This window comes from Panthera uncia, chromosome B1 (genome assembly GCF_023721935.1).
Source record: "Panthera uncia isolate 11264 chromosome B1, Puncia_PCG_1.0, whole genome shotgun sequence".
Lineage (NCBI taxonomy): Eukaryota > Metazoa > Chordata > Mammalia > Carnivora > Felidae > Panthera > Panthera uncia.
Genome location: NC_064811.1, coordinates 57,438,596 through 57,459,160, shown reverse-complemented (window position 1 = coordinate 57,459,160; position 20,565 = coordinate 57,438,596). Strand labels below are relative to the sequence as shown.

Genomic DNA, 20,565 nt, shown 5'->3' with positions numbered 1-20,565 from the left:
CCTTTCTTCCTCTCGTTTTGACATCTGTGCTTAACATTTCAATTTTCTATAGCCATTCTTACCTTTTTTTGTTTAGGAAAAGACATAAAAACCTGTTTTAAAGTTATATCATCTTTGATCCGATAGGAAAGTCTCCAAGATACAGAAAATAAGACTAAGGAAGGCAAACTGGGGCAAAGTTTTAGTATATTTTCACACTTACAATAAATAAAATCCTTTTATTCTGAAAATGTATTTTTCCTTTAATAATCAAAACATTTATTGCTCAAAATCCAACATTTGTTGGGGTTCTCTGTGTAATTGGTTATTTACTGCAACTGACCATGAATCTTTTGTCTTCATGTGAATTTCTCCTTTCTCTTTTCAGGTCTCTTTGCTAGAATATCTTATTCTTCTTTAGATTACTCTCCCTCCTAATGCTCCAAAATTGGAAATTTATTTAACATTTTTAGTAACCTCTGTTAACTTTAAAATATTTTTTCTTGAATTTATTTTCCCTAAAGTCTAATCCATGCACTGATTTCAGATGATTTTTTTCTTCATTAGCCCAGCCTTTCCCCACTACACTTATCATGGTCTTATGTGTCTCCTTTGTTCATGTTATTTCCTTCACTTTGTGTTCTTCTCTAATTCAGTATAACCAATTTACTCCGTGGACTATCTTGAAACTTGCTTTCTCCAAGGGATTACCATAACATTATTTACATACTAGAATTGTAACAATTTTCATTATGTGGCCTAGTTTCTTGCTTAAGTTTCTATGGCTCACATGATACAGTGACTTTATTTACAGCAAACATTAGAGCTGATTCTTCTCTATAATTCTTCTCCTATGCTTGGCACTGAGTAGATTTCCAAACTATATACTGATTGAGTACATTAACATTAAGTTTCTTTTTGTGTTTCCTCATTTATTTATGTAATAATCACAATGGTATACTACAGCTGGCATATACTGGCTTGTGGAAGCTGACTGTTAAATTTTCAAGAGTTTTACAAACTGTTGATATTAAAAATTAAATCAGATAAATGTCATGAAATCAATTAAATTAAAAGCAAAGGTAAAAAGGGGCACCTGAGTGACTCAGTCAGTTAAGTGTCCAACTCTTGATCTCAGCTCAGGTCATGATCTCACAGTTGATTCGTGAAATCAAGACCCACATCCTGCTCTACGCTGACAGCACAGAGCCTGCTTGGGATTCTGTCTCTCCCTTTCTCTCTCTCTCTACCCCTTTCCTACTCACTCATATGCTCTCTTTCTTTCAAATAAAAATAAACTGAAAAAACACAATGGCAATAAATACTCAAAACTTATCACTGCTTAATTGTTTCTACACATTTTACTATTATCTGTGCTCTTGAGGTTATTTATATATATATATACCAAATGGCAAGATTTCATTCTTTTTGACTGCCGACTTATACTCCATTGTATATATATACCACATCTTCTTTATCCATTCATAAAATAATGTATATATATATACATATTTTACTACATTTATTACATAAAGTAATGTGTATATATATATACATATATATATATATATATATATATATATATATATACGTATATATATACCAAATGGCAAGATTTCATTCTTTTTGACTGCCGACTAATACTCCATTGTATATATATACCACATCATCTTTATCCATTCATAAAGTAATGTAGTCTAATATTATTTGTAAATTATTTGTTAAACAACCTTTATATCAATACATTTATAATGAATGCATATAAGTATTTTTATATATGCACACTTTTCCCGATTTTCCCATGTATAAAATATTTAATTTCTTATATTTTCTTCCTTTTATTACCTAGTCCTATTTTCTTATTGTTTCTGTAAGAAGGTATTTCTTTTTTCCTTATAATATTAACTATTAATATATGGCCATCCAAAGAATCAGTCAGTTGTAAGGGGAAGGTAGTAAGAGAGGCAATATATTTTTATGGCATTTGTATTTACTTTAGAGAACAATTAATGTACCAAATTCTGGTATTCATGATGATTTCTTTTTTCAGGTAGATTGTAGCCATTTGTTACTCAAAATTATCTAAGATGTTTGTGCATCTGGAATAACTGCCTACCTCACCCACAATGGTACCTGTTCAGGATATTTATTTTTTGTGTGTAAAGAGAGAGACTATAGGAAGTAGATAAAGATATGTAGCTTTAGAAATAGCAATAGGCAACCAGGCAAACACTCCATTAGATATTAAATTTTAAAACTTGGGGCACCTGGGTGGCTCAGTCAATTAAGTGTCCAACTCTTGATTTCGGCTCAGGTCATGATCTCATGGTTTGTGGGACTGAGCCCACATCGGGCTCTGCACTGACAGCATGGAGCCTGATTGGGTTTCTCTCTCTCTCCATGCCCCTCCCCTTCTTGCACCCTCAAAAAAATTAAAATTTAAAATTTATCAAGTAATGAAATTTTGGGTTTGTGAAGTGAATGGACAGACTCATTTAACTTGATACCACATATTTTATTAACTAATACTTTACTGTCATTCAGGGGTAATTCTAAGTTTCGTGAGACTGATGATTACAAAATTTAGGGGGCCCCCTTTTAAAAAAGGAATACATAATTATATGTAAAATATCAAGTTACAAAAGTGAATATTTGCTTAAAAATTACAAATTTCACAAAGCTGACACATAACATGAACGTTATAACATCTAGAAAAATAACATGCTAAGAATTCATACTGCCTTTTCATATGAAGGCAATTATGCAAAAACATCTTTTATACATAGGATAGAAAGATAATTTAATTTTTCTTCTAGAGTAGTCAATAAAAATTTGTTTTTTATGACTCATAGTTAGAAAAATTTCCCTCAAATTCATAACTTATTAGAAATGTCATGTAAATGTTTAGGATTGTTGTCAAATCTGGGATAACCTCTTTCATATATCTTTCATATATGAACTATAAGATTTCAAGAGTTTTTGGTGTGTGTATAATGATTATTTGTAAATATTCTTTGAATTGGTACTCATTAACTATGTATTATTGATGTCCTCATTGTAGTGATGTGTTTTATATTTTCTTTGTCAGTGTCAGTGTTTTTTTTTTTATCGAATCAACAAGAGATCAACAAGAACCAGTAAAATATAATAATTAGCCAAAGAAAGGGAATGGGCAAAATTATATTCTAGCAAAGGTGAGCAGCCCTGTTGGATAGAGTATAGTGTTCAGGTTAAGACAGGAGGGGCCAAGAGGCAAAAAAGAAGAAAAAAAAACGTCTCAGAGCCAGAGAGGAGTAGGGAAATAATATCACTTCCTGGCAGCAGCTTAGAGATAAATGATCATAAAAAGGTCTACTGGTGGATCATTAATCATATGAAGGGTGGTCTAATGGAAATGATAAGACCATTATAGCATCAGAGAAAGCCAAGTGTGAATCCTGGCTCTGCTACTTACTAACATAGGAGACCTTGCTACCAATGACTTACGTGGAAATGCCTGCAAACAACATACATACATCCCACTAAGCCAAACGAGCTGTCCTCAAATCTCAGCCAGATCCCCAAAATGCTTGTGGCTCTTCCAACACCACCCAATATAAGGGGAAGTGTGATAGATGAGAAATTTGAGTGGAAAAAGTCAGTAGTATTAATCAACTGTAGTGAAAATATCTAACATTTTGCAATTTTTGTTTGTTTTACATATTTCTAGGGGCTTCTCACGTGGCCTTAGGATGGACTGTGCTAGTGAGAGACCCTGAAGTTTATGTTTTATCAGCTTCACAGTAAGTGAGCCTCTGTTGGCAATGTCATGATGGGAACGGTATTTGGGGTGTTTCCTACACAACCACGATAACCACATCACCAAGGTGGAAATTGAGGCTAATTCTGAAGTGACTGCACTCTTGCCATTTTCATCTCATGCACTTATAATAATATCACCTTTCTCTGTGTGGCAAAGGTCTGTCTTTTCACAGCTGCAGAAAGTAAAAAGTGCATGTTATGCACTACTGAAAAGAGCTTCTAGAAATGACTATATTCATTTGCTGCTCTGGCAAACTTCAATTGATTGGAAAAGGCAAGAGGCAGTGGAAGGTCCACAGTAACATATTACCTGTCACACAAGGTTGCTCTTGAAAACTCAACACATTTCAGGCCTGAGGAAGATATTTTTAAAATATAAAACCCAAATTTCTTACTTTCTGAATATTAGGCAAAAAAGAACCATGTTTTTATAAGTGAAAAACATTGTTTGCAGTTCGTTAAGCTTTATACTATTGGATTACATGCTGAAACTCACAAATGCTTGTTATAAAAGGCTTTTATTTTATGATATTACTGCTCCTCTACGTCCTTCTGAATGTGTTTTCTTTCCTCTACCAGGCCAGGGCTTGTTAATCTTGGCTATAAAATAGAGTCATGGGAGTACTTTAAAAAAAAACAAAACAAAAACAAAAAAACAAACAAACAAAAAAACCCAAAAAACCATTACCTAAGGTATCCTGAACTATTCCACAACTTAAAACAAACAAACAAACAAATAAACAAAACAAACCCTAAATGATTTTGACTCACACGGAGGGCTGAGAACCAATGTACCAAACAAATATTGGGGCAAGACATCTCTAGGTTAAACTTGAGTAAGTCCATTACTGTATTCAGATTTAGAAAGGAAATGGAGTCAGGCTGGTTTGTCCTAGTCAGCTAGCATTGCAGCTCCCCCTACTGGGAAGACAAGCTTTAAAAAATTAGTATTTACTCTATTTTCCATAAATACAGTTGGTTCTATTTCAGCTATTGGCAAAATAAATTCAATCTTGATTAACAGCAACAAAATACCAAATACTGTATTTTATAAATTAAATAGAATTCCTAGTTTTGCAGCCTTGGTAGAAGGTAAGGCAGATGTGGATAAACATATCAATGTGCTTCTTCAAACATTGAAGATTATTTGAAGGAGGCATTGCATTCTATCTTTACTTCATATCTCAACTTGATATTTATTCTGAAGAATTCCAACCCATACTTATTGGCGAATGAAACAACTTTATCACAGAAAATAGTAAATAAGATAGAAATGTGCACTTTGGCTCCTGACCTATCTGATGTAACTTCTTCCTTTAACAACCCATTTAGGAAAAAGTACTCTGACTTTGACCTTTACTATTTTGCTAAAAATTAGTTTTGAAAGTCCTCTGATTTCCAGCTCCACTGTTGGGGGAGAGAAGAAAGAACGGTCTCTTGCTTCACTTTTCCCTTGGCCCAGAGCATAAGGGACGGTGATCAGAGCTGAATGTAATTCATTTACATCCAACAAGTACCATAATATAGAAAATATAAGATAAAAATTTGATCTCGTCCCTTCCCTGAGAAAATGCATGCTAACAATCATTATAAGAAATAGTATCATGCAGTGGTGAAGAGTATATGTTCTGATACCAGGTTCCTTGACCTCCAATCTGGCTTCACCATTAACTAGCCCATCCCAAACAAGCTACTTAATGCAGGTGTGCTCTGGTTTTCTCATGTGTAAAATAAAACTGATATCAGTACCTATTTATAGAGTTACTGGAGGATTAGATGTCATAATATTTTTATAAACTACAGATCGATCACCGTCTGGTATACAGTGAGGGCTATATTTGTTAGCTGTTTTCATTATATTAACTAATACTTAGTTATTTACCTGTATGCCAGGTACTCTTCTTAGCATATATTACTACACATTATTTTAAAATTTTAACTTTTTTTTCCTTGTATTTTCTTGGTTTGCTCCCCCCAATTTAGTCAAAGTTGCCTGCATTGTGCTTATTACCTCAGTGGAGACATGTGAGACTATAAATATATAGTTTTGAATTGGATTTAAATGATATTCACACATCGTGATTCTTTAGTATGTCTCTTTTATTTATAGAAGTTCCCCTTCCCTTGTCTTTTTATTGAAGGTAACAAATTTTATGTTCTGTAGTTTCCCATAGTCTGGATTTTGCTAGTTGTATCTCTGCAGTGTCATTTGACATGTTCCTCTGTCCCCTGTTTCCCCTGAAATTTGTTGATTCTATCTAGAAAATTGATAAAATCCAGGTTTAATCCTTTTTTTTTTTTTTTTTTTTTGCAAAACTACTAGGTGGTGTGTTTTTTGTTTTTTGTTTTTTGTTTTTAATTGGGGGTACATGATATTTGATTGTCTCTGTTTTTGTGTTGTTACCAACCACTGATGATCATTACCTGGATTTTTTAGTATTAATAAGAGTGAAATTTCTATTTTTTCTTCTTCATTTATTATCTGGAATATTATTTAAAGAGAACATTTTCCTCATTAAATATTTGCTTGATGTTTATGTAGGAAGATATGATAAATGCTTTGTTCTTTTTCTTTATTTCACTGTTTTCAAAATAATGAAATGCTCCTAACATCCTTCGGGACCTATGAGGGTTCTTCAAGAGATAAAAATGAATATATGAATTTAAACATAAACAAAATGAATGTATGTATGTTTTCTAGTTATTATTTTTACTACTGTTCAAATTATTTCCACTGTCACCAGTGAGAGCCTCTTGAAGTTGTTTATTGAATTCTTTAGACTTAATCTTAGGAGCCTCTGATGGCCTCCTTGCTTTCTGTCATGGCCAGATCTTCTAACTCACATTGCATTTTTTCTTTCTTATATATACAATTAGCTATTTCTTTAAGGGACTCTGGTTCCTTCAGTGGAAAACAATACAGAGAACAATGAGGATAACAGGTATTTAGTTGTTACTGGGTTGTCATTGTTTCTATGCAGATTCAATGTGCAGAACTTAGGTTACATTAACCCTAATTACCTCCCGAAGGCTCCATCTCAAAATACCATAATATCGAGTCTTCAATATTACGTTTCCAAACTCTGTGCATTGAATCAACCTATGAATTTTTGGGGATATAAACATTCAGTCCATAACAAAGCTATAGAGTTTTTGCTAACCTTATTAATCTTAAATAAATGCCTCATTTCTTTCATATCAAAAGTCCTGGCTCTCAGTTACATTAACATAATTACCCAATTACTAGAAGAAATTGTTCTGCTTGTTCTGCTTTTCATATACTTTTCTCTTCTCTCACATTTTGATAGTTGTAGTGAATCTACATCATTACAGCATGTAGGCTCTTCATACCATATATTACTTCCTTATACCATGCATTAATCTGAAGTTTATTCTCTAGCACATTCCTCAGGAAGTGTTCATGGGAACAGTATTCTCTGAGTCCTTGCTTATCCTAAAAGCTTTTAGGCCTTTATAAAAGTTTCAATTGGTATAAAGTTCTTTACTCATACTTTCCTTGAAAGTCATAAATTTATTACTCCATTGTCTTCTGGAATAGAGAATTTCTGTTGGAAAATATGATGATGATATCATTTTCTTACCTTTATGGGTGTCTTGTCTCCTTGGCTGTATGCCCAGCAAATTTTTCTTTTCCTTGAAAGTCCAGTAATTTTAGTAAAATACATCGTGGTATTAACTGTTTTAGGTTGTTTTTCCCAGATATGAAGCATGCCATTTCAAAATGCAGTTTTAAATATTTTTTATTATTTCAGAGAAATGATAAAACAAGTTTTTCTTGTTTTAGTGGTTTTTAGTATTTGTTGTATTCAGCTGTTTTTTTTTTTTCTTCAACTCCTATTATATACACTTAAACATACACATTTACATGTGTGTTAGATTTTCTATCTTCTAAACCTGTCCATTTTGTTTGAATAGTTTTCCATCTGATAGGTCTCTTAAAATAGTTATTATTGCGTATATTCACTCTTGTGTACCACATAATTTAGTCTGCGTTTCTGAAATAATTATTTCTATTATTCTAATTCTTTCCTGAATTTTGTCAACTCTCTTCAAATCTTCCTTCTCTTCAATCACCTCTTCAATCACCAATTTTGGTGTTCTCCTGATTCAGATTTATGTTGTTTATCATACTGTCCATCATTTTATTGGTTTCTGTAAGAAATTAAGAAATTGTTTCAAAATACGATATTACAGTATACCCAGGTCTGATTGATGTATGTATCTTCCTGCTCTGCTATTTGTCTGTAGGGACAATGTTTCTCCATCCCACGTTGTTTTTCCTATGATACCTTTGTTTTGAATTCCACTGTGATCTTTTTCACTTCAAGTAAAATGGATTTTCTGAACTTCTGGAAGGAGAAGTGGGCCAGGTTAGCTTCCCTAGCTCATAGACCTAAGTTCCCTCTTCTGTTGTTTGTTTTACTACAGAACCACAGCCTTCTTTTCTGTACAAACTTCTGTTGTAGCGCAGTCTCCTTGTACTAATGCATAATGTGGAACCTGCCAAACTGCTGTCTGTTTTAGCTACTTTTCTCAGAATGGCCCACTGTTGTTTTGCTGATTAGGGGCTCCCCTATCTTATGAACATCATGTGCCTTATTCCCTTCCCCCTAATTCTTCTTACATACATGCCGATAAAGCAGTTCAGGTGGTTTGACTCTACCAGCTTATGTGAAAATAGCTTGTCCCTAGTTTTGTGGGAGGTGCTGTCTATGGATTTTTGGTTTTGCCATTGTTGTTGCTCCATATATTTTTATGGGGAGATTTTCAGAAATTCTGCTCTGTCAGTCGATTCTTCTGCTATTATATGGTACAGGGTCCTACTTCTTTTAATTTGTAGTTCCTGTAGTTCCTGATCTTTTCTGGACCAAAAAATAAGCTTGTATGTAAATCAACAGTAAAGAAAATCCTCAACATCTCACGGAGAGTGCTATAAGCAAACTACTTGCATAGTGGTTAAGACTATGGATTCTGGAATTGATGAGACTATCATTCAAATCCCATCTTTATCACTTAGTGGTAGTGATCCTAAGCAAATCCTTTAACCTCTCTAATGCTCAATTTTCTTATATTTAATATACTTGTACTTATTTCATAAGAATGTCATGAGGATTCATAAACAAGACATGTAAAGTATTTGGCATAGGAAGTACATAGACATTATAAATGTTAGGGTTTAAAATTGTTATTTGAATATCATTAGGGTCTTTTTTGGTTTCTAAGTTTTGCTGGGTATACATCATTCAAATTGGGAAGAGGCCTACAAACAAGTGAAGCGTTATTTTATATTTATTTAGTTATTCTATGAGTTTCTGCAAACATCTAGTATTTGATTGGTTAAGTTGTATAACTCGGTAACTGAAGTTAGCTTAAAACAAAGATGCAGTCTCTTTGTGAAGTCATGTGAAGGTCATGTTGTTTAGTGGGAAGGATCTACTTTTTAGGTATGATCTGAACGAGCTACTTGATTCTTCGAACCTCATGACCAAAGTATAATTGAGATAGTGGACTAAATTTTTTTTTTTAAATATTTCCAGTCTTCAAATCCTTTGATATTGTATTTTTTAGGAGTTAGTTTACTGTTATTTTTAACCACAGTCATCTGGGAGTAAGAGATAGAAAAGAGTGGTATCTGGGACTGGGAAGAGCCCCACCTCATTATTGTAGGAAGTGACATAAAGATAGATGAGCCTGGAAATGATGGAGAAATCCTAGAATGGGTGAAATATAGACCATTAAAAGAATGAATGTGTGATTTGGGTATAAGATTTGGACAAGGAATGTAGGAGAAGATAGTATACCCAATAGAAAGCAAAAATATTCCTAGGCTTGGCAAAGCAAGCTCTTGGAGTCTTCTAGAACTAGCATCTAATCCCTTTAGAATCGAACTTATGAAGTTGTTTGCTTAAGGTCAGGTTCTTTGATCCCCAATGTCTGTAAGTTCTAAAAGGAAATTTAAATTGCTCAAGTGTCTCACAAGGAATGACATAGCTTTGTAATGCAAAAAATGAAAATGAGGGTTTCTCCTATCCAGCCTACAAATGTAAAACTTTATTGTTTCAAAATAGGTATAGGGAGACAAGCTAGGACCTTCAACTGAAGACATTTGGAATATGCTTTATTGGGTGAGGGGCAGGGTGGGGGGATGAAATATGCTTTCTAATATGTTACAAAAATAACCAAAATGGTTTGAGTTTCAAGAGCACTTGACTAGAAGTCACAAATAAATCACCTGCATTTTCTTTTGTAAATTTGACCTTGGCCGATTTGGGCTATCCCAGAGGAAGCAGGAATATGTCCTCTGGGTTGGCTGTCTGAACAGCTTTATTGTCATCTCCAAGACCCAATTAGTTTCTATTTTCTTCCCTTTTGTAAGACTTCAGCTAATATTAAAAAAAAAAGTTGTTAAGCATTTATATTGTATAAAGATATAAGAGGTCATTTTACTCTGTAATACATCATTTTGAGCTCTAGAAAAGGAGATGTTTCCTCATTTTCACTGTCAAGGCAATCATGCCATTGCTTATTAAAGGGAATATGTTCATGAATACTGTGGTGAAATAGATTATGTTGAGAATAAACACTAGGCAAAGTAGAGTAGGATAAATAAGAATTTAGAGAAATTAGAACAAAGGCAAAGCTGGCTGTAGTTATAATTACTTGTTTTTTGTTGTTTGGTTTTTTTTTTAATTTTTTTTAACATTTATTTATTTTTGAGACAGAGAGAGACAGAGCATGAACAGGGGAGGAGCAGAGAGAGAGGGAGACACAGAATCTGAAACAGGCTCCAGGCTCTGAGTGGTCAGCACAGAGCCCGACGTGGGGCTCGAACTCACAAACTGTGAGATCATGACCTGAGCTGAAGTCGGACGCTTAACCGACCAAGCCACCCAGGCACCCCTAAAATTATTTGTTAAACATCCTCTCCCAAACCAGTTACTGGTTGCACAAAGGGGGATACAGAGCTTGAGGTGGGGAAGAAAAGAGAACAATGGCATTCTGCTTCTCCTTCGGCAACTATCAGACCCTCTCCTGCATTTAAGTGTTTGAGGATTTCTGGGCACTGTGAACTAGTCATTTTTGCTAGTTTAAATTTGTTTCCTTCCCTTTTTCCCACTTCTGCTGCTTTCATGTTCCTTGAATCTTAAGTTGTAGATGGGCAGGGAGGGTTTGCACATCCTTTCATTCATCAGATAGGGATTAAGTGCTTTCTACACGCCAGACACTATGCAGGTGTGGTAGATTCGGTGGGAAGTGGAGATGTGGGGGGTTATTTGAGTTTCTTTCTCTCTTCACATTTTTAAGCCCAGAGGGATGATGACTAAAAAGTTTAATGAGATATTGGAAATTATTCAGATCTATTTGTTTCTCTGATGATCTTTTTATTTGGTGAGAGCGTGAAGATGAAGGAATAGTATTAATGTAATGTCTATAGTACTGCATATTAAAGCTCTCGTAAGCAATATTAAGGAGGCGTCCCACCCTACCTTGAGCCCAAGTTGCTTCCTCCACTGAGATTCTTGCAAACACAGGAAAATGTAATGAGCTGACACGGTGGGCGGTCTGAAGATATCTAGTTGCATGAATTGATTAACAAGGGGAAGGTTGACTGTCAAGAAAGAGGAGAATGGGATGGGATACAGAAGAAGGCAGTAAGCTGTCTGTTTCAAGCATCTGTCTCCTAGCACAATGTCATAGAATTGTTTCTGAGACTTAAGGAAAGAGAGACTTCTAGCAAATCCTGACACTGGGACAACAAGGAGGGCTTCTTGGGCAGCACACAGGAATCCGGATATGAGATAGTAGTAGAAAGAAGACTATTCCCCTGACCTCTGCTTAGATATAGCACCCTGAGGTTAATAATATCAGGAGAATCAGAAGATAATAGTCCTGGCACAATCATTCGAAATTTTTCCATTTCCCACCATAGTTTCAAAGTTAAGGCAGCCTCAAATAATTTCATAGGCAGTGGGCCTGGATGAGTGAGTGGAAGCAGGAAGACTGGATCAGATTCCAAGCAGTTAATGTGACTGACAGAATGAATAGTTGTGATATATGCAACATATTCTCTAAGCATTAGTAAACATAAATAGGTGAATCTCATAGGAGAATAAAGTCTTTTAAAAATAAATCATTGTTATTAACATGAAATTTAGATTATATATACCTTCAAAGAGGACTTGTATAGAAGGATAAAAAATATTCAACTTGTTTGAATTTGGTTATTTATCTTTTTGTTTTTCTTACTCTTTTTGTTAGAGGCATATGAGCATTCAAAGAGACTCAATATTTCCCCCAAACTCTTAACTCCCATCTAAATATCAAAGCTCTGTCTTCACTTCTGGGAGCATTTGAAAACTAAGCAAACCTCTCTCTTTGCCTTCAAAGAAAGACAAACCAGCTTTTTGATAGTTAATCATTTGGGTTTGGTTATAATGTGCCATCAAGATCTATTAGGAAGGCAGCATTCTTTAAAATAGTCAAAACACAGAAATAAAAACTTACATCTACAACTAACAATATGGAGTCATGTTCATATAATATATGGTATAATATTTAGTGTAAAAAAGTTCCAGAACATCATATACAATATGATATACTTAAAAAATTAAAAACAACAAAAATAGACCATTTTTAAGGAAACTTATAAAATAAAACTTTATTTTTAAAAGAACAAGGGAATGAAATGCAAGGGATCCAGGATAATAGTTACTTTGAATGGAAGTTGAAGGGGAACAGGTGGGGGAGAATCATAGAGATATATAAGTTACTGTTAAAATTCTAGTTCTCAGGCACTTGGGTGATGCAGTCAGTTAAGTCTCCAACTCTTGACTCTGGCTCAGGTCATGATCTCATGGTTTGTGCGTTCAAGCCCCCCATCAGGCTCTGTGCTGACACCACAGAACCTACTTGGGAGTTTGTCTCCCTCTCTCTCTCTCTCTCTCTCTGCCCCTCCCCCACTTGCTCCCTGTCTCTCTCTCAAAATAAATAAAAATACACTTTAAAAAATTTTTTAAAATAAAATTCTAGTTCTCATGATGGGTGTAGGGATTTATTAAATTTGTTAAATTAATTAACTTCTTAATTTATTACTTATTAAAAATATGTGCATACATATGTATGAAGAGGAGACCATACATAGATCAATGGTGAGAGTGTGTCAGGAACCAAAGATTGCAATTAATTCAAATCTGTATGTCTGAGTTTATACATACATAAAGAGCAGCATTACTTAAAAAAAAGGTTTAAATGGTCGAGAAAATGATTTCATTTTGAAGACATATCTCCACTTTATATATATCTTCCTACCTCTTTTTAAAATACTTTCTCTTATTTTTGCTTAATATCTTTGAAGAAATGGCTTTTGTATATGTAAAATAGTTTATATGGAATAGCTTTAAAACTCATTGGTCTTTGATTTGCAACAATAAGTACCCAAACTATTAATACCTAATATTACAAACCTTTCTCTTTTTAATTTGGTTCAGTAAACTATCAGCAAAATGTGAATTTCATAACCATGGTTTGTTTATTTCCACATTAACCATTCTATGACAATATTACACACAGAGTAAGTTTTTAACATCTTATCATTTGGCAGCCACAGCTAATGAGGTTACATAGATGTAGCAAGTTTATTTTTCTTAGGTTTTAAAATAATCAGGGGAAAGACTTGGTTCCTCTCCACTTAAAATTTCTATTTAAAACAAGAAAGAAAAGAGAATGTAAGCAAAATGCTCGTAAATGGTTACAATGTCAGCAGGACAAATAGAAATCTAAGAGGCGAATCAACACTGACTGTCCATCGATTAAAGTATGTGAGTTTTGTTCCCAGCAGGGGAAAAGGTATCACAATATACCTCACCTACACAATCCCAAATAAAGGAGAGGGAGGTGAGTGCTTTGAGACACCAGAAAAAGAAAACAAAACCAAGCACTCACCCTGAATGAAGGCAATGGCAGATGTTTCCCTTCAAAGATGATTACAAGTGGGAAGCAATTAGAGACAGTGAGGTCCTACAGAGAATTTCCTCATTCAGAGGATGATTTAAAATAAGTTAGTTAGAGAGGAACAACTGTCCCTGTGTGGTACTGAAATGAAGCTGGATTAATTCCTCAAGGAATTGGCCATAAGGAAGACTCTAGTCAAAAGGCACCCTGAGAACTTGAACACTGTGAATTAGACAACAGAGGAAGCCTTCTCAGAGGATGGGTACTCAGTGGTTCATAAAGTTCACAAGAGATAGGGCAATTGTGAGAGCAGTGGAATGAGACATCTAAGAGTTCTGCTTATGAAGACTGATTTCATTTTTCAGACATTCCCTTTTTGTTAGGAAACAATGTGAATGTGTCATATTCTAGTTGGCTCCAAAGTGTCTCTCTTCTGGAATTCCATGCCACCCTTTTTCATTGCTCTCAGATATGTTCACATACATGGCCATATATACATATATATTATATATACATGGATACATAACAAATAAATTACATATTTATATTTATGTATTCACATGGGGAGTAAGTCTACTCTCAAAAAGACTATGATGGCTTAGAGTTTAGTGCCCCTTAGGTTTTCTTTTTTTAAAACTATCATTTCCCTTCCCAAGCCTTGCAAGTTTTCTAAGGAAGGTGAGATTAAATAAGAGATTATTTGGACTCATCTCACTGGCTTCAAATAAGATAAAAATGATTGCACTTGACAGTAGATGCACAAAATGTTTTGATTCTTTTTATTGTATCAAGGAATTGGTGACCCTGGAGAGCAGGGCACTAAACATGGTAATGAGACACTAGAATATGGTCTTTTTTACTTTTTTTTTTTTATTTTTGAGAGAGAGCGAGAGACAGAGCACAAGTGGGCAAGGGGCAGAGAGAGAGAGGGAGACACAGAATCTGAAGCAGGCTCCAGGCTCCAAGCTGTCAACACAGAGCCCAACGCAGGGCTCGAACCAATGAGCCATGAGATCATGACCTGAGCCAAAGTCAGATGCTTAACCGACTGAGCCACCCAGGCGCCCCTAGAGTATGGTCTTTTAAAAACAATGACAAACAGGCCCAGCACTGGATGGCAGTGACTCTGAAGTTACTGATGCCCACAAGGATCCTTTCAGAGTCAGTGTGGAACACTGCATGTTGACAAGGTACTTATGTGCCCTGGAACTGATTACTCTCACAAACACTAAATCAGGGTAAGTAGGATTGAGAATTTCTGAAGGAATCAGGCTTTATTAAGAATATGGAATACACCTGAACACGGAGCATTGTTGGATCCAATGAGGGGCCCCAAATAAACAACTAATTAATCATGAAAATGTGCAGGTCACAAGTCTCTTAGGTAACAAACCTAGGCAGTGAGACTTGATTTACAAAAAATTCTGAATGTGAACTTCTAGAAGATTAGCTTTGACAGGACCCAGGTCCGGGGGAGGGAGGGAATGGGATTGGTCATGGTAGTACCATCTTTCCTCAGTGGTCATAGAAATAGAAAAGATTGCTAACCTATGGGTTCAAGAGAAGGCCTAGTGATTTCTGTGTTGATACTAAGAAGATTAACACCAAGGATGAGAAACATCTCCACTTAATGATCTCTCTACTCAAAATATTCTTCCGTAGGCTCACCTCTACTATTTGATGGCCCTAGCAAAACTATAGATGGAGGGCTGGCCTATGGCCTGACTTTTCTCTACCTACCTTGGTCTGTCTCACACTGTGAAGGACCTTGTATATATACATTAGAACATGTAGCTGCAAGTTCATGTTCTATCCCAACTCCTCCCCACTAGGCAACAAGTAGCTTCTTGGTTACCCATCTGTTCCAGAGGTGCAGAAGTGGTTCACCTCAGAGGCAAGAATTTGGGGATAAGGCCTTCACAGGCCCTGAAACAGCTCAGGGCCGTTTGAGTATAAAATGTGGTTTATAAGAAGGATACATGGATTCTGGTGGCCACCCCCCTTGGTCCTGTAGACTCTTTGCTCAGTGAGAGGAGGGAGTATGACTGCATGCCTGAGTGGGGCCCTCTCAAGTGCAGACCCAGAGCAGGGACCTTCATTACCTGTTGCCTACCATATCCTTATGATCCTTTCCCTTACTTCTCTTACTTTTTTCCAGAGTGCAGGAAATTGGAATAATTTGCAATTGCTTTGGAGTTTTTCCATTTCGGTTCTGGAGGTATTTACTCAACAGATTTGTCATCTGCAATGTTTGACAGTGTAAACACAGAGTATGTTCATATTTCAATAGTAAATGCATTTTCAGAAATTAAAAAAAATTTTTTTCAAAACTTATTGTGAATGATAATGATCAAAGAAGTACATGTCAAGGGAAGTGGAGCACAAAAAAAATGGCTTGGTGAAGGTACACCATCAGGGTCTTTGTGGTATGGGCTAGCTCCAACAGGGTAAGCACTTTAGACTATGAGAGCATTTTTAATTTCATGGAAATCTTTCATGCTTTCTACCCTGAGTGGTAAGTGTAGATATGGAAAGTGAAGAAGGAGGGTAAAATATTCTCTCTCTGCCAATGATCCAAAGTCAAACTGAACCAACTCACAGAAGGTGATTGTTAAAGTCTCAAGAATTTTGCAAGCCAAAGTTGTGTTAAATGCAGTTGTTGTTAAAAATCAACTTATGGAGTGCCTGGCTGGCTTAGTCAGCATGCAACTCTTGATCTCGGGACTGTAAGTTTGAGCCCCACGTTGGGTGTAGAGATTACTTAAAAAAAATTTTTTTTAACGTTTTTTATTATTGAGAGACAGAGAGACACAGAGCATGAGCAGGGGAGGGCTAAAGAGAGGGGGAGACACAGAATCCGAAGCAGGCTCCAGGCTCTGAGTTGTCAGCACAGAGCCCAATATGGGGCTCGAATTCACAAACTGTGAGATCATGACCTGAGCCAAAGTCAGTCGCTTAACCAACTGAGCCACCCAGGCACCCTAGGTGTAGAGATTACTTAGAACTAAAATCTTTTAAAAAAATTAACTTAAACAAACTTAACAATTAAGTAATTTGTATTCCGAACAAAGATAGTAAGTACTAAGACCTCACTAACTACTAATTATTAGGCCACATTTTATTCTCCTCTATGCTCTAAAAGTTATTTATATAAGTTATATGTACATGGTAGAAATACTATAAAATGATGTATTCTGTGTATCCTGTGCTTCTCATCCCCATGTCATGTTCAGTGATATGTCCTAACCAATGAACCCTAAAAGTTCATTGATATGGTGGGTTTATTTCCTATGCTCTGGTGTATATCTTGTAGATCTTGGTCTATTATTATCTACTAACATAATGTCACTGAGATAATGCATTAATGCAATGTTCTACAGAACATCCTGACAGTCAGATCCCTTTGGACTATATTAAGATAGAAGGTAAGAGAGCCCTAGTGTAAGACCATGGATGTACACTCTTGTTCATCTCACATGAATACAAAGTACTTCTGATCCTCTTTTCTTGTAGGGATAGAAAAGAAAATTTGCTGGATCAACGGCTGCATGCCACATGCCAAAGGTGTGTTAATTTGTCAAGATATCACATTTAAACTGTCACTATTTGCAGATGACATGATACTATTACATAGAGAACTCTAAAGGCTCCACTAAAAAGACTCTTAGAAGTAATAAATGAATTCACTAAAGTGGCAGGAAACAATACCTAGAAATCAGTTGTTTCTATACACTAATAACAAAGTAGCAGAAAGATTAAGAAAATTCCATTTACAATTATACCAAAAAGAATAAAATATCTAGGAATAAACTTAGCCAAGGAGGTGAAAGACCCATACTCCAAAAACTATAAAACACTGATGAAAGAATTTAAAGATAACACAAAGAAATGAAAAACCCATACTCATGGGTTGGAAGAACTAATATTGTTAAAATGGCTATATTACACAAAGCAATCTACAGATTCACTGCGATCCCTATCAAAATACCAACAGCATTTTTCACAGAACTAGAACAAATGAAATTTGTATGGAACTACAAAAGTCCCCAAATAACCAAAGAAATCTTGAGAAATAAGAAAAAGTTTGGAGGTATCACAATCTCAGACTTCAAGACATATTACAAGGCTATACTAATCACAACAGTATGGCACTGGTACAAAAATAGACATATAGATAAATGGCATAGAACAGAAAGCCTGTTATATGGTCAATTAATCTATGACAAAGGAGGCAAGAATATACAATGGATAAAAGATAGGCTCTTCAATAGATGGTATGGGAAAAACTGGACAGGTACATGCAAAAATAATGAAACTGGATCATTTTCTTGCACAATACACAAAAATAAACTCAAAATGGATTAAAGACTTCAATGTGAAACCTGAAACCATAAAATTCCTAGATGAGAACACAGGCAGTAATTTCTTTTGACATCAGCTGTAGCAACATTTTTCTAGATATGTCTCTGGTGAGAGAAACAAAAGCAAAAACAAACTACTGGGACTAAATCAAAATGCAAAGCTTTTGCATAGAGAAGGAAACCATCAACAAAATGAAAAGGCAACCTACTGAATGGGAGAAGATATTTATAAATGATATATTCAATAAAGGGTTAATATTCAAAGTATATAAGGAACTTATGCAACTCAACACCAAAACAACTATAAATAATCCAATTAAAAATGTGCAGAATATTTGAATAGACATATTTCCATACAGATGGCCAATAGATACATGCAAAGATACTTAACATCACTAAGCATCAGGGAACTACAAATCAAAACCACAATGAGATATCATTTTATGCCTGTCAAAATGGCTAGACTCAAAAAGACAAGAAATAACAAGTATTGGCAAGGATGTGGAGAAAAAGAAACCCTCGTGTACAGTTGGTGGGAATGTGTGTATTGGTGCACTATGGAAAACAGTATGGAGGTTGCTCAAAAAAAAAAATTAAAAATAGAAAACATTCAGCACAACAAAATTGAGGTTTCTTTGCTCCATTTTCATCTGTCATGATCCATGTGGTTTTTGTGAGGATCAGACTTATGGTTTAAATGGATATGATGGGGAGTATCACTTCTTTAGGTATTCAAGACTGGAACTGATATCTACTATTCCCCTCAGAATATGGTAATTTAAAAAATGTATTAGCTTTGTTGTAGTGAGCCAATTTCGGACATTTTCACTTATCCTTAACCACTAGGGTAATTCTTACTCCATAGGTCAAGGGATTAATGTGCGGGTTCTGTGAACTTCCAAATATGTCCATTTCTTTTTTTCTTCTTCTTTTTCTTTTTTTTTAATTTTTTTTGTCCATTTCAATATGCATACAGCTTTCTTTTTAAAAAAATTTTTAAATGTTTATTTATTTTTTAAATATGAAATTTATTGTCAAATTGGTGTCCATACAACACCCACTGCTCATCCCAACAGGTGCCCTTCTCAATGCCCATTACCCACTTTCCCCTCCCTCCCACCCCCCATCAACAGCTTTCAAGGAAATGTCCACCAGGTGGTTCTGTGGATCCAGTGGATGCACTGTGAACTTAAGCTACTCCATTATGTAGTTTACAGGTAATGATGTTGGTATGGTATCACATTGGATATCTGGGTATCAGCATCAGTTGATACCCCATATTCAATAATTTTTTTCCATACTCAATAATTTTTGAAACTACCTACTGTTACTCCTTCCCCAATTCATGGTGACCCAAGTAAATGACATAGGCCCTGGTATTTCAGGGTCTTTCATCCTAGGGATCTGGCCTCTCCCTGAATTAATGGGTTCTACATCTGGAAACCTAGTCAGATCTGGAAACTGGGCCAGGGATTGACTTTTTCATCGGACAGCTTCCTTAAACCTCCTAAGCATTCTTCTTCAATTTTTTGCTGTTATATAAATTAAGCAATATCTGTGTTGGCTGCCTTTGTACCATGCCTCTAGGAAGATCATATATTTTTGACCCTCCCCATACTTCTCCATAGTTTGGGCCACTCCTGGCTACCAACCTTGCCTCTCATTGCAATAATTGCACCCACTTTGCTTCTGATGGTTAAATACCATCATTTGGCCTCTATTGCTTTGGGAGTTTAGTTCTGTAACAGCGTCTCATTCCCCTGCCCTTATTCTACAGAGGACACCACTACTGAGCTTCTCAATAATGCTGATGTCCCTCTTACCACCGATTTCCTTATGCCTTTGCTAAATGGGGTTTCCTCTGGTCCTCTACAGAACAAATTTGGCTAATGGGGTTTCTAGCCTTTTGTAGTTTATCTACTCTAACATATCTACTTTTCTGAGCATTTTTAAATGTTTATTCTTGAGAGAGAAAGAGAGACAGACAGAACATGAGCAGGGGAGGGGCAGAGAGAGAAAGAGGGAGACACAGAATTCGAAGCAGGCTCCAGGCTTCAAGATGTCAGCACAGAGCCCAATGTGAAGTTTGAACCCACGAACCACAAGATCACGACCCAAGATGAAGTCAGACACTTAACTGACTGAACCACCCAGGTGCCCCTATATTTGGAGTTTTAGTGTTTAAAGACATAGTACAGCCAAGCGAACTTTCTGTGTTGGTAATTTTTACAATGTACGCTCTCTTCGTATGATTATAACATGATATGTTAGTTATTTCCACAATTGTGAATTCTAAAGCCCTTTCTCTCCAAGATGGAACTAATTTGTGCCCATTTTACCAGTGACAGTTGACTTGTGATTCACTAGTCGCAAGAACAATGGCAGCAGGCCTCAGTTTTGTTGTGGGACAAAATAGTTAGCTTTGCCTGTACAAGGAAAGGAAGTCTACAGG

The 20,565-nt window shown here is 35.6% G+C and overlaps 1 long non-coding RNA gene across 2 annotated transcripts in view; it reads left to right on the top strand.

The window, feature by feature from the left end:
• Positions 1 to 20,565, top strand: part of LOC125922804 (uncharacterized) — a 50,762-nt gene that overhangs the window by 16,979 nt on the left and 13,218 nt on the right. The window contains exons 2-3 of one of the 2 annotated variants that reach the window (XR_007457796.1): positions 3,689 to 3,761; positions 15,911 to 16,002. This is a non-coding gene — a long non-coding RNA (uncharacterized LOC125922804). Of the gene's footprint in view, positions 1 to 3,688; positions 3,762 to 15,910; positions 16,003 to 20,565 lie in introns of those variants that run through there. The other variant, XR_007457795.1, reaches the window with a different exon arrangement.